This window comes from Prosopis cineraria, unplaced genomic scaffold (genome assembly GCF_029017545.1).
Source record: "Prosopis cineraria cultivar Desert tree isolate PC_DT_omini unplaced genomic scaffold, ASM2901754v1 PC8, whole genome shotgun sequence".
NCBI lineage: Eukaryota > Viridiplantae > Streptophyta > Magnoliopsida > Fabales > Fabaceae > Prosopis > Prosopis cineraria.
Window position 1 is genome coordinate 29,852,159 of NW_026555339.1, and position 12,129 is coordinate 29,864,287.

At 29.3% G+C, this 12,129-nt stretch overlaps 1 protein-coding gene across 10 annotated transcripts in view; it reads right to left on the reverse strand.

Annotated features, from left to right (window-relative positions):
• The window catches only part of LOC129317800 (uncharacterized), a 40,768-nt gene that overhangs the window by 16,406 nt on the left and 12,233 nt on the right, over positions 1-12,129 (reverse strand). For 8 of the 10 annotated variants that reach the window (XR_008595052.1, XR_008595051.1, XR_008595055.1 and 5 more), the window contains 3 exons: positions 11,497-11,622; positions 10,234-10,283; positions 2,638-5,720 (listed from right to left, as the gene is read on the reverse strand). The gene's annotated coding sequence lies outside the window, so the exon portion shown is untranslated. The remainder of the gene's footprint in view (positions 1-2,637; positions 5,721-10,233; positions 10,284-11,496; positions 11,623-12,129) is intronic. The other 2 variants (XM_054962185.1, XM_054962183.1) reach the window with 1 other exon arrangement.

A 12,129-nucleotide genomic window follows, 5' to 3' on the forward strand; every position in this document is an offset into this window, starting at 1 on the left:
GATGTTTTAGTTTAACTTTTGTAGGGTATAAACTAAAATAATTTAAAAGAAAACTAATATTCAAAAAGAGCATAATTTATGTTTTTTAACATATTATATATATATATATATATATATAATATGTATGTATGTATGTATGTATGTATGTAACAACTCAAGACGGAATTAAATGAGATGCAGGGTATCAACTAAAATATTTACTTGGTTACAAATATATTTAAAGACTTTCAAAAATATATATATTTAAAGACCTTTCTATCATAAAGGGACAGTAGAGTAAAAAAAATTACTTAGTGGAGCAAAATCTACACGTAAATACTAAATTTAAAAAACATATTATTTTAAATATTAATTAAATCACTATGAAGCAATAATGTATTGAAACTAAATACACAAGAAACAATGCATAAAATTATAGTAACAAAAAAAAAAATAAAGTTAAGATCCATTTTTGCCCCTAAACTATTTCTATAGGAACACCCAATGTTCTAAACTATTTGTTCCAGCAATGTTGATCTTAAAATAAATAAATCATATAGCAATGTTACTCCTGACATTAAATGGGCAAGTGTTAAGTTAACTTTGTTGACTCAGACTTAACACCAGAGCAACATTGCTTCACTTTAATTACTTTTAAGGCAACATTGTTATGAATTAAGTTGAACTTAGCTTATTTTTAAGTTAGCAAAGTTAACCATCAATGTTTGCCCATTTAACATCAAGGGCAACATTGATACAATTTAATAACTTCAAGGATGACATTACTATGAAAAAGAATTTAAAACATTAAGTGTTCCTAGAAAAATAGTTCATGGAGAAAAATGGACCTTAATCCATGATAAACATTAAAGAATGTATCACTTAGAGAAAATTTTATATACTTAACCTTATATACTTAAGGTATTTATTTTTAATTAAGTCAAAACATGTGTAGTTTTTATAGATTAGTTATTCAATAACAAATTCTTGTTATTAATATTATTAACAAATTAAAGTTCACATGTCTTGATTTAACTAGATAAAAGAATATTATTATTTAATTATTTTTTAAAAATATCAATAATGAGTGTTACAAATAAAGAACTAAAGTAATTTCTTTAAATATCTTTATTATTTATTAAAAAAGTTTTCCCCCCACTGTTATGATACTGGATCTGCCACTCCATAACACATTAGTCTCATGCAATTCGTGTAGTTTTCACCAACAATTTGTGCTAGTTCACCATGCTAAAAATTTAATAATGACACCAAAGACAGACAATGAATGACATTGATATCAACTTTTTCGATGAAAAGTGCACAAATTATTATTTTTATTTTAGTAATAATTTACAATAAAATGAATATCCATCTTAGGAATAGCACAGCAGAATTATTTTTTAGGTAAATGTGTATTTTTTTTTTAAAGTATTCTCCAGGGAACATCCAGCACCTTAAAATATTGGTTAAAGTAATTTTGTCCTTAAAATAATTAAAACGTAGTACTTCCTCCATTCAAAATTGTAAGGTATTTTTTGAGAAGTTTGATGTTAAAAATATAAGGCATTTTTAGTTTTTTGAGGTGTAATCATTACCTTTTTTTCAAAAGTGCCCCTATTGATAATGACTTATATTTATTGTAGGCTGTTTAATAGGGATAAATATGGAAAGATATGGTTAGTTGGAAAGTAGGTAACTACTTTATTAGGGGGTGAGATTTGGTTAAAAATGCCTTACATTATTAAACAGAGGGAGTATTTTTTCCTTTTCATTCAATTCACTAACAGTCAACATTAAAGTCTTGGTTAATATTTCAAGTGGTCAATGTTGGAAATTTAACAGTAAAGGCACAAATGCTTTATTTAAATTACTTTAAGAGCAAAATTGCTCCAACCAATAGTTTACAATGCTGAGTATTTATCAAAGAATACTTCATGAGCAAAAATACACCTTTATTTTTATTTTTATTTTTATTTTTATTTTTATTTATTTTTGCCATTGAAAGGATGAAGGAATTCCACAAATCACTTATTCAACCATCACAAAAGGTAGAGATCTAATGAATAACCAATGACCCACCACTTAACATCGTTCATCCAAGTGTTAAAGAAAATCAATTTTTATTTTAACTGTTATTTCATTTAGTATAATTAGCTAGTGCGTGCTTTGATGTAATTAAGGAAAAAATAAATTCTTAAACAAAATGCATTCCAAAAGTTTTATTTCAACTAACAAATCAAACTATTTCCTTATAAATTATGGTAGTAGTTTATTTAACAAGGGCAATAAAGTTTTAACTAACTCATTCCTGGCATTTTGCTTAACTATTAGCTACACAAATCTGACAATAAAAAAAGCGACTATAAATAAAAACAAATATGACCTATCATTCTTATCTCCCCATTTCTCTAAAACCTTCTAAAACTTCCTTGTAACTTTAAAATATTAATTCATTTCAGTAAAATCAATCAATTGAGAATAGTTCTATGACTACATCTCCCCTCTAGATCTAACATGCGTTAAAAGAGAAAAATATACCATTCAAGTAGCATAGTCTAAAATGAAAGTTTAATTAATCAAATATCACTTTTGCCAAAAAAAAATTATAAAGCATAAACATATATGTTGAACAAAGAGAACAAGACCAGAGTAGCATACCTGTGAGATTGTGCTGGGTTTTAGTGTGGCATTAGAAACTACAATATTAGTATCTTTAATTGGAGCCCCAAAGCAACACTCATGAGCCCATGAGAAGGCACTTCTTTTACTTGAGCTTTCATCTTTATTCTTCGAATCTTCTTTCAAAACTTCAAGTGGCCTTGGCATACATTTATTGCATTTTTCAAATATGCTAATGAAACTTGGTACTCCACCAAGAATCACTTTTATTAGTGAAGGGAGCATAGTTTCTTGTAGTGAAACTTGATCCATATCTCCATATTCACCAAATATGTATTTTAGATTCTCACAATCCTGTACATATAAATCTTCCAACTTGGGAAGGTCTCCAGGTAGGAATGATGACACCATTTCTAATTTGCCACATCCTTGAATTTTAAGAGATTTTAACTTTGGAAACAATAATCCATAACTCTTTTCATTATCAACATCAACTATTTCCTCTCCCAAACTACTACATGCAATTAAACTTTGCAGCTCCCCACAACTATTAATGTGTAATTCTTCCAATTGTACTAGACTTTGAGCAATAGAGCGTCGAAAAATTGATGGTTGGAACTGTGGGCATTCTTGCAATCCCAAGACCTTCAAATGAGGTAGTTTGAGACTTTCATCTAAGAATATGTTGTCTAGTTTCTTACACTTCTTTAACTTTAAAATCTGCAACTTCTTGATAAAGCTAGAAGATACATCACCCTGATATAATTCTTTTACATCCACACCATCCAAATGCAACTCTTCCAACTTAGAAAAGGCTAGCACATTAGAATAAGAATGATTCTTACTAGCATCTATAAGGCACTCGATGTCAGCCCATTCATACAAATAAAGCTTCCTCAAATTATTCATGAGCTTATCTTTCATATGAATAATGTCAGGGACTAGACATTTCCATCCTGTTTGCCCAATTTCCCCTAACTCAAGAACCTCTGCTCTTCCTACTAAGTACTTTAACATGGCTTCTGATATTAAATTTTTAATGAGTTTTGGTTTAAAGCAATTTGACATGCCATTACCATCATTAGCAAAATATTTAAAACTAGGCAAAGCAATAGAATACATTTGCCAAGCAATTTCCTCATCAATTTCTTTGTCATCCCCCCGCTTCCAATCTTTGACATTGTAATTCTCAACAAAATATAATTCTTCCAATTGTGAGCATCTTTCAATCACTTCAAAAGGACTGCTGTTTTCAATTTCACATTTTCTTAAACTCAATGATCTTAACTTCTTTATTTCCCTAATTTCCCTTGGTAATTCAAATATTAAACATTTTTTCAGCTCAAAAGCCTCAAGACTTTGCAAATTTTTCAAAATAAAGATGTCACCTAGATTCCAGCCAACAAAGATGAGAGTTCGGATATTTTTTAATGAAAGAAGTGACTGTGTTGATAGATTGAAACACACCTTAGGTTCATCGTAAAGCATATACAAAATTATAAGGTTGTTCATCTCATGAAATATTACGGATGAGTCTTTCACCTTAACTTCTCCTTTTATCCAAAGTATCAAAATCTCAAGGTTTGCACCATCAAAACAATTGGGAAAGTCATTATTACTCCAAAAAAAAAAAATTTCAAGTTTGGCTTTAATTTTGTCCTTGGCTTTATGATCACTTGCATGTCATTGTTTGCTATCTGTAAGGCCACATCAATGAACTAAGTCATGCATCTTCACACAACTTTCCTTACTCCAATAACAAAGAAGATTTAATAAGGTCACTTTTAATAGGAACCACTTTTCTTCTTGCTAAAGAGTAGCTGTCAACTTCCCTAAAAAGGCCCAATCCTACACCAAGTTTGCTTAAAAGGCATATAGGAATTTCATAATCCCTTGGAAAGAGAGAGCATAACAAGAGGAGTTATTGGGCTTCAACCGCAAGATAATTATAGCTTAATGCCAAACTTCTATAAACCTTTAGCAATGGCCCAGAGTTTTGATGAAGATTTAGCAATGACTCAGTGATTTGCAAGATTTTCAAAGCATTCTTCCATTCTTGTAGATTCCAACCTCTGAACATCGTTGCTACTGCCACAATTGCAAGTGGTAGTCCTCCACACTCCTTCACAATTTCTCTTGCCATATCCAATTTGGAAGAATCGTCACTTTCTAATCTAGCATTTTCTCTAAAAAGATTCAATGCATCCACTTCATCTAATGGTGGTAGTTCAATTATAAGATGGCATCTTATTTCTTCACAAAACATTGGTACCACGTGTGGTTATCAAAACACAACAATTCTTTTGATCACAACCATCGGGAATCCCTATGCCTCTAAGATCTAGCTTTTCCCAAACATCATCTAGTATTATGAGTATCTTCCCTTTATTCTTAGCAATTCTGGACAATAAAATATCCAAATGCTCTTCTTCTTGTCCTTCTGGCAATCAAAAATTTAATTGCCTTGCAATTCTTTGCCTAATCTCACTAATATCTAAGGGATTAGGCACAACTGCAAAGATGACTTCCTAAAATGCTTTGGACTCTTTAACTTGTTCGCCCACTTGTGCTGCAAGTGTGGTTTTACCTGTGCCCCCTAAGCCTTGCAAACCAATCATGCAGCAGTTTTCATTCATCAATGCTTTAACAAGTTCTTTGGATATTGACTTTCTACTTTCAAAAACCATAAAATTTGGTACGCAAATGGAGCTTATGCCTGGATGTTTAGCTAGACATGCCACTTTATCAAATTTACAACTTTCAATTAGATCTATAGCATCAATCATCTTATTTGCCAACATCTTCCCTTGTTTATATTGCCAAATGCAATTAGGACACCAACCATAAAACCATTTCTTCTTTGTGTTCATGTCTGTTTTAATGACACTATTAGCTTCCTCTATCCACTGCTGAACTTCAGCAACAACTTTATTCTCATTTCTTTTTTTGGCATCTTCAATCTTCTCCTGCACTGTTTTTAGTTTTGCTTCCAATTTTGTCTTTTTTTTCTTAAAGCTCTCAACATGAGTCTTGGAGCAACATAAGTAGCTAGCTTCCTTAAGTGTTGCATTCACAAATATTTAGACAAGATTTGTTGCAACACTTTCTCCAATGGTTGTCATCTAATATGGATAAGAGAACACTACCATTAAGAGTCATTCTAGTATTGAATGTAAAACAAAGATTTAAAAAAAAAACAAGGTGACCAAAGTACTCTATTATTTTTGCATTTTACTTATTGTTTTATAAATAACATGGAAAAGAGAATACTACCATCAAGAGTTGATCATTACAGTAAAGAAAGTAAAACAAAGGTTTTTTTTAAAGGCGGTACCAATGTTGCCTGATCAAAATTTTAATATTTAATAGTGCACACATGAAAAAATCACTTGAATTAAAATTTTACTATTTTCACATCGCACAACTTTTTTTTCTTTTTTTTTTGTTTGAATCCAATATTTAATATTTCAAGACATTAAATGTGTTTTATTATTATAATTTTATGATGTTTTATATGTTTAATATTTTCTGAACATGTGATTTCATTTTTAAAAATTAACTAGATATATGATTTTTAATGTTACTTCCTTTCATAATACATAACACTAATTATATATTATATTTCATATCATTAAATTTATTCACTTATTTAATTCATTTTAAAAGTAATGATGAATATTAAAAATTTTATTATAGTATTTTTTACAGAGCTGCTTACACATTGGTAGACACTTGATTTACTTATTTTTATAAAGCAATGGACATATCTATACAAACCTATGATGCTCGGGATTTGTTCAAAAACAAAAAGAAACACGGCCGAAATATTATTAAAATTTTCACTTTAAATGAAGAATGATACAAAATAATTTTAATTTTATAATTATTAAATCATTCAAAAAATAGTTTAAATTTAAAAAATAAAAACATAAAATTTTAGGGCTTGTTTGATTCTGGTTTCTATTTTTATGTTCTCAAAACAATTCTATAGAATAGTTTTTCAGAAAAAATTTTAAAAAGAAAAAAAAAATCTGTTTGAATCATTATGTTGAACATAATGGGACAGGGATAAAAATGGTGTCCAGACAGAATGGGACTCGGGCTGAGCATCCAGACATCTAGTCTTGTCCAAAATATATTTATATATTAATTTTATTTTATTATTTTTTATAGATGACAAAACATATTTTTTAAAAAAATTAACTTTTATAATTTTTTTTACTTTTCTAATATTCTATTAGACTAAAATACAAATCTACCCTAGACATTTTTAAAAAGGGGCAATTGGTATCCTAATGTTTTAAAACACACAATGTTATCCTAACATTTTAAAAATAGGACAATTTTGCCTTGTTGTGATAGAAAGCCTACGTTGACCATTAACCTTTGTTATTTGACCTACATACTTCGCCACATCACTTGCCACATCTAATGTGGCTATTTTAAATTAAAAAAAATTAAAACTTGTGACATATGTTATGTTTAATGGTACATATGCTTTACTTTTATATAATTGCATGTGATAGTCAATAGGAGTGAGTTATTTTGTTACTGAAATTTTTATCTCAGCCTCGTGGTTACATTTTTACAAGATAAAGTAGTGATCAAGATAAACGAAAAGAGTTAAGACCGGCTAAGAGTTGTTGAAGCCATGTGAACTCAGAGTATGTGTAATGAATCAAAAACTTGTAAATATATATAGATAAGTTGCCGTAGGGTTGCATGCATGATTTAAATGGTTATAAATTATTGAATGTTAAGTTTGGTGAATCTTAGCCCATGTGTGAAATTATGAGGAAATGAGTAGTTTGTGGTTAAGATTGAGTTGGGATGATGTGGTAAATGTGACAATAGTGAATGGAAAGAATTTGTGGTGAGAAAAGGCCAAATAGGCCAAAATGTGTTTAGTGGTGAGATTTTATGAAACATAAAAATGGACTATTGAATGGCCAAATTTTGATATACATGTATATATGTGATGAAATGTAGTCAATCAGGTATAATAGGTTCTTTTGGACTAAGTTCAAGGCCTTATGTAGTCTAATGAGATAATGGGAATGATTTGAGCACTTGAGTGTGTGAAATTTTTGTAAAAAGTAAATTTTTATGCTCGGGAACCTCTCTCATTAGCTAGCTGATGAGATAAACTTCATATGGATGCTTGAATTACTCCAATTGGATGTTGTATGTGAAAATGACAGACACCAAAAATTCTCTATTTCTGTTGTCAAATGACACTAGCAAATTTAGACTGATGTGACGTGGCTCATGGTGTCTCATGCCGCCGCACATGACATAGAAAGTCAAGCGTGTGGCTTTTGCCACATGCCACAATGCATATATAGCATGCCGCGGTGCATGGCCCCTAGTCTGACCTGATTTTGTAATTTGAAATACATGTAATTAGGGTTATAAATGCATGTTATTTGCTTCCGTTGTATTGCCTAAATGTGTTGTGATTCCAATAGTTTTGCAATCAAGTCTTAGGTCCAAACTTTTCAAACAAAATATTTGATTACTGATTGATGTATTTGATATGGTAATTTTGTTAATCTTCTCCTGTATCTAGTTGATATAGGCGGAGGTTACACCTCGCGACATATGGCACAGATTTTGCTTAAAGCTGACATGCTTAGCTTGTGAAAATAAGAGGAGAAAGTAAGAAAAACGCACAAAGGAGAGGAAAGGAAGCTCATCTTTGCTAAGGCTTTAATTATCAAGAGTTTTAGAGTTTGCTTCGGTGAGTGACTTGTTAGGTAAGTTTCGTACCGCCCTGTGCTACGTTTCTACCCTAATTTCTTTAAGTTTGATCAATAGAAAAACTAAATCAGGAAGTTTTAAAGAGTGAGAACTTAAGGAAAAGGTTTAAAAGAACTCTTGGGTGTTGCGATTGGTTTGAAGTTTATTGGTTGAACTTTAAGGGTTTATACTCAAATTAGCTTAAAGAATCAGGTTAGAAATGGAAAAAAATTGATGAATGAAAGAGTTAGGAGGATGTTATGGTCATCTGAATAGCTTATAGGACTAATAAACATAGAGTAAGGATTACATGAACTCAAAGAGCCAGATTTGAGAAGAATTGGAAGTTGAAAGATTAAATGAATAATTTTTTTTATATTTTATGCTAAATGTATAAAAATTCTCATTATTTTATCTTTCTTTTACTAGGATTTCCTAATCCTAGATGGGACAAGATATAGGATTAAAATCCAATTTTGATTACATTTCAAGACAGGACATGGGATAAGGCCATCCCAATCCCGTCCACTTTGGTCCCATGCACACCCGCAATCAAAACTTGCAATAACATTTTTAAGATTTTAATATTATTGAATGATGCATTCATGATTCATGTAGGAAAATCTTTCTCTCTCTTTGGTCCCAAAAAAAAAAAAATACCCCTCTCTTTACCCAAACTCGTTTTCTTTTCTCATTTTAATATATTCATTTTAATAATCTACAATCAACGAAGAAAGAACTAAAATGAATAATTCAAACACGAACCAACTAAAGCAAATCATTTATCAACTTTGTAAGTATGCTTGATCGATTGCAATAAATCACACATAAATATGAAACAGAAAAATAACTGACTACACATATGCGAATTAGAATGCATTTGTTTAAGTATTTTTAACCGAAAAATCACTTATTTTTGAAAAATTTTATCACGTTGCTTAATTTTTTTTTAAATAATCAGAAGCTGAATATATATATATATATATATTGTAGATTTATTTTACGAAGCTGAGTTTTTAAAAATAATTAGATATGGGTGGACAAGTAATATTTTTTTAAAAAAAATATAGAGTTGCCAGAAAATATCATAGAATTTACAAATACATCATAAATTATTTTTATGAATGATATATAAATATTTCATAAAATCAAAAAACAAATATGTAATAAATTTTTTTATTATTTTAACCAAATACACATTTTTGTATTTTAAAATCTCCACACAATAAAATACTTTTCTAAACTTGAGTCCAAATTTTTCAACCTTTTTACCTCAAAATTCAGTAATATAATAAATCTATATAATTTATCTTTTAATTATTAAATTACTTTTAAAACTATTAAATTTTTAAAAGAAAATTTCCTCCATAACTTAAAAGTCCTGGCTTTGCCACTGGCTAGTTAGATTAGAGATTGGTGGAATTTGGTTTGGGTAGAGTGAATTAATCCTAGAAGTGAGATTTGGGAAGTTGAATTTCTGAAGTTAGCTTGAATGGACTCCTTTAACGTTTAATAGAAGCGAATTGTCATAAATTATGTAGATTTACATTATTTGTGAAAGGTGACTAACACATGAGAGCATTCAAGCTAAGGAGTGTGGTAACTTTGATTTATCTTTCATACGCTTAAAAATCATGAGTTGAGTAATCATTAAATAACTTTGTTGAAGCCGTTTTTTATGTTTTTATTAATTTGATGTTCATTTATTTTTATTTTTTTGAGACATGCAGCTGTTGTCTATTGAGGGCTTGTGTTGAAAGGTGGAATTGAACTTGATGTTGATTTAATTTTTTAAAATCTGGTTAGCATGCTTGTATACCCTTAAAACCTGGTGTTGTTCTATGATCAATTTATCGATGAAAAGAGAATTTTGGACTAAGAGATTGACGAAAGTACCTTAATTCTCGACCATGGTTTGCATGTGTATTTTGAATAACCTTTAGTTCCTGAAATATTAGATCTCATGGTTATATATATATATATATATATATAATTCAATAATCATAAAGCAAATAATAAACACAGATAGCTGAGAAATTTAACAAACATAAACATTAGAAATTAAGAAGTTCATATTATCTTCCTTTAAACATCATTATAACACAAGCTTTGATACCATAACTGAACTAGCTAATTATGTATTACCACAGGGTTTGACCAATAATGATCTGGGTCACAGAAGAACATGTAAAGGCTTTCTGTTCTCTTACATACAGAGAATTATCAAGTTAGAAGTCTCTCAATCCAACTTTCAACCTTTCACAGGACTTCCTCCTTCAAACCATCACAGTATATAGCTTTCAATTTTGCATATTTATATAAGCTTCTTCATAATTATCTTTTATCAAATGTTGATATTCTTTTTTTAACTCTTTTATTTTTTTCTTGTTCTTCTATTTCCATTATTTCTTCTAATTGTTGTAATTCATTTTTCATTTTATTGGTCTGTTTCACTAAATTCTATTTCACTAATTTCTTCTATAGTTTTAGCCATATTTATATTCATTTTTTGTTGCTGCTGATTTTTATTTATTTTTCTTCTGGGTTTATAATAATAATTTCTTAACATTATTTCAGCAACTCTATTACCTTCTTCAAAATTTATTTCTTCTATATATATATCATCTCAGCATTTTCATGTATTTGGGTGATATGGTAGAGAGGGAGGGAAGGCATGGGCGGAACGAGTCTTTTAATGGCTGGTGGAACGTTCCACGTTCACTGAGTAAGAGTTCTTAGACCTCTTACTGAATTTAAATTCTCATCATTACGGTTACGGTTACTATTGCTATTTCTTTAATATAGTAATAATATTTTAGAACTTTAAAGTATTAGACAATATATATGTATGTATGTATGTATGTATGTATGTATTATAATGCCGCTTAAAATTGTAAAGCTTGCTTGCTTTTCAAGAAAAATCAGTTATTATTTTTCTTAAAAAAATACTACTAACTTTTAAAATATAATAGGAATAGCAATTCTCGTAAAATTTAGTAGTAATTTTGGATGATAAGAATTAATTTCAATTTGTTTTTATCATAATTTTTTTAACTGACCTCCCCAATAAAAAATAGTTCAAAATTGAAAGCCATATATAACCATAGATCAAAATTCATAATTTTATAAATGCTATAAGCAAATGCGATCACACTTTACCTCAAAATAACGTGCAATTAAATTTATTTCTGGACCTGAAGAAATTCAACTATTTGGAAGCAAAGAAAGTACATCGGAATACGAGTGAAGCCAATCTCCCATAAATTTAAAGAACCTGCACATAAACTACCAAAAAAAAAAAAAATTGGAGAAAACTTAGTATGATGCACCAACATGAGATGATGTAATGACTCGCTAATCCCTTTAGAACACAGTGTAAATTACTTTCTAGAAGCATTACTTAATTTAAAATATAAGCATTTGGTATATTTTATATTTTCTTTCCATTGATGCCCTTGCTTTTTTTTTTTATTCATTGTCTTTAAATTTCCTTATTTAATGACGATCCATGTGTTACTAGGAATCTTGAAGGAACATAAATGAAAGGATGTGAATATTTTTAAGAAATCAGGGTTTCAAATAACAATTTTGATAAACCGTGAATTAATTAACAATGATATATATTGTGATTTGGTGGAAGTATATCTCTATTTTAATATTTTTTTCATTCTTTATTTTTTGAAATTTAATGAATAAATTCCATTGAGGGTACACAGTGGCAGAAAAAAAAATTAGGAATGCTTATTTAAAAGTACCTTTCAGGAAAATATCAATTTCATGTTCTATAACAAT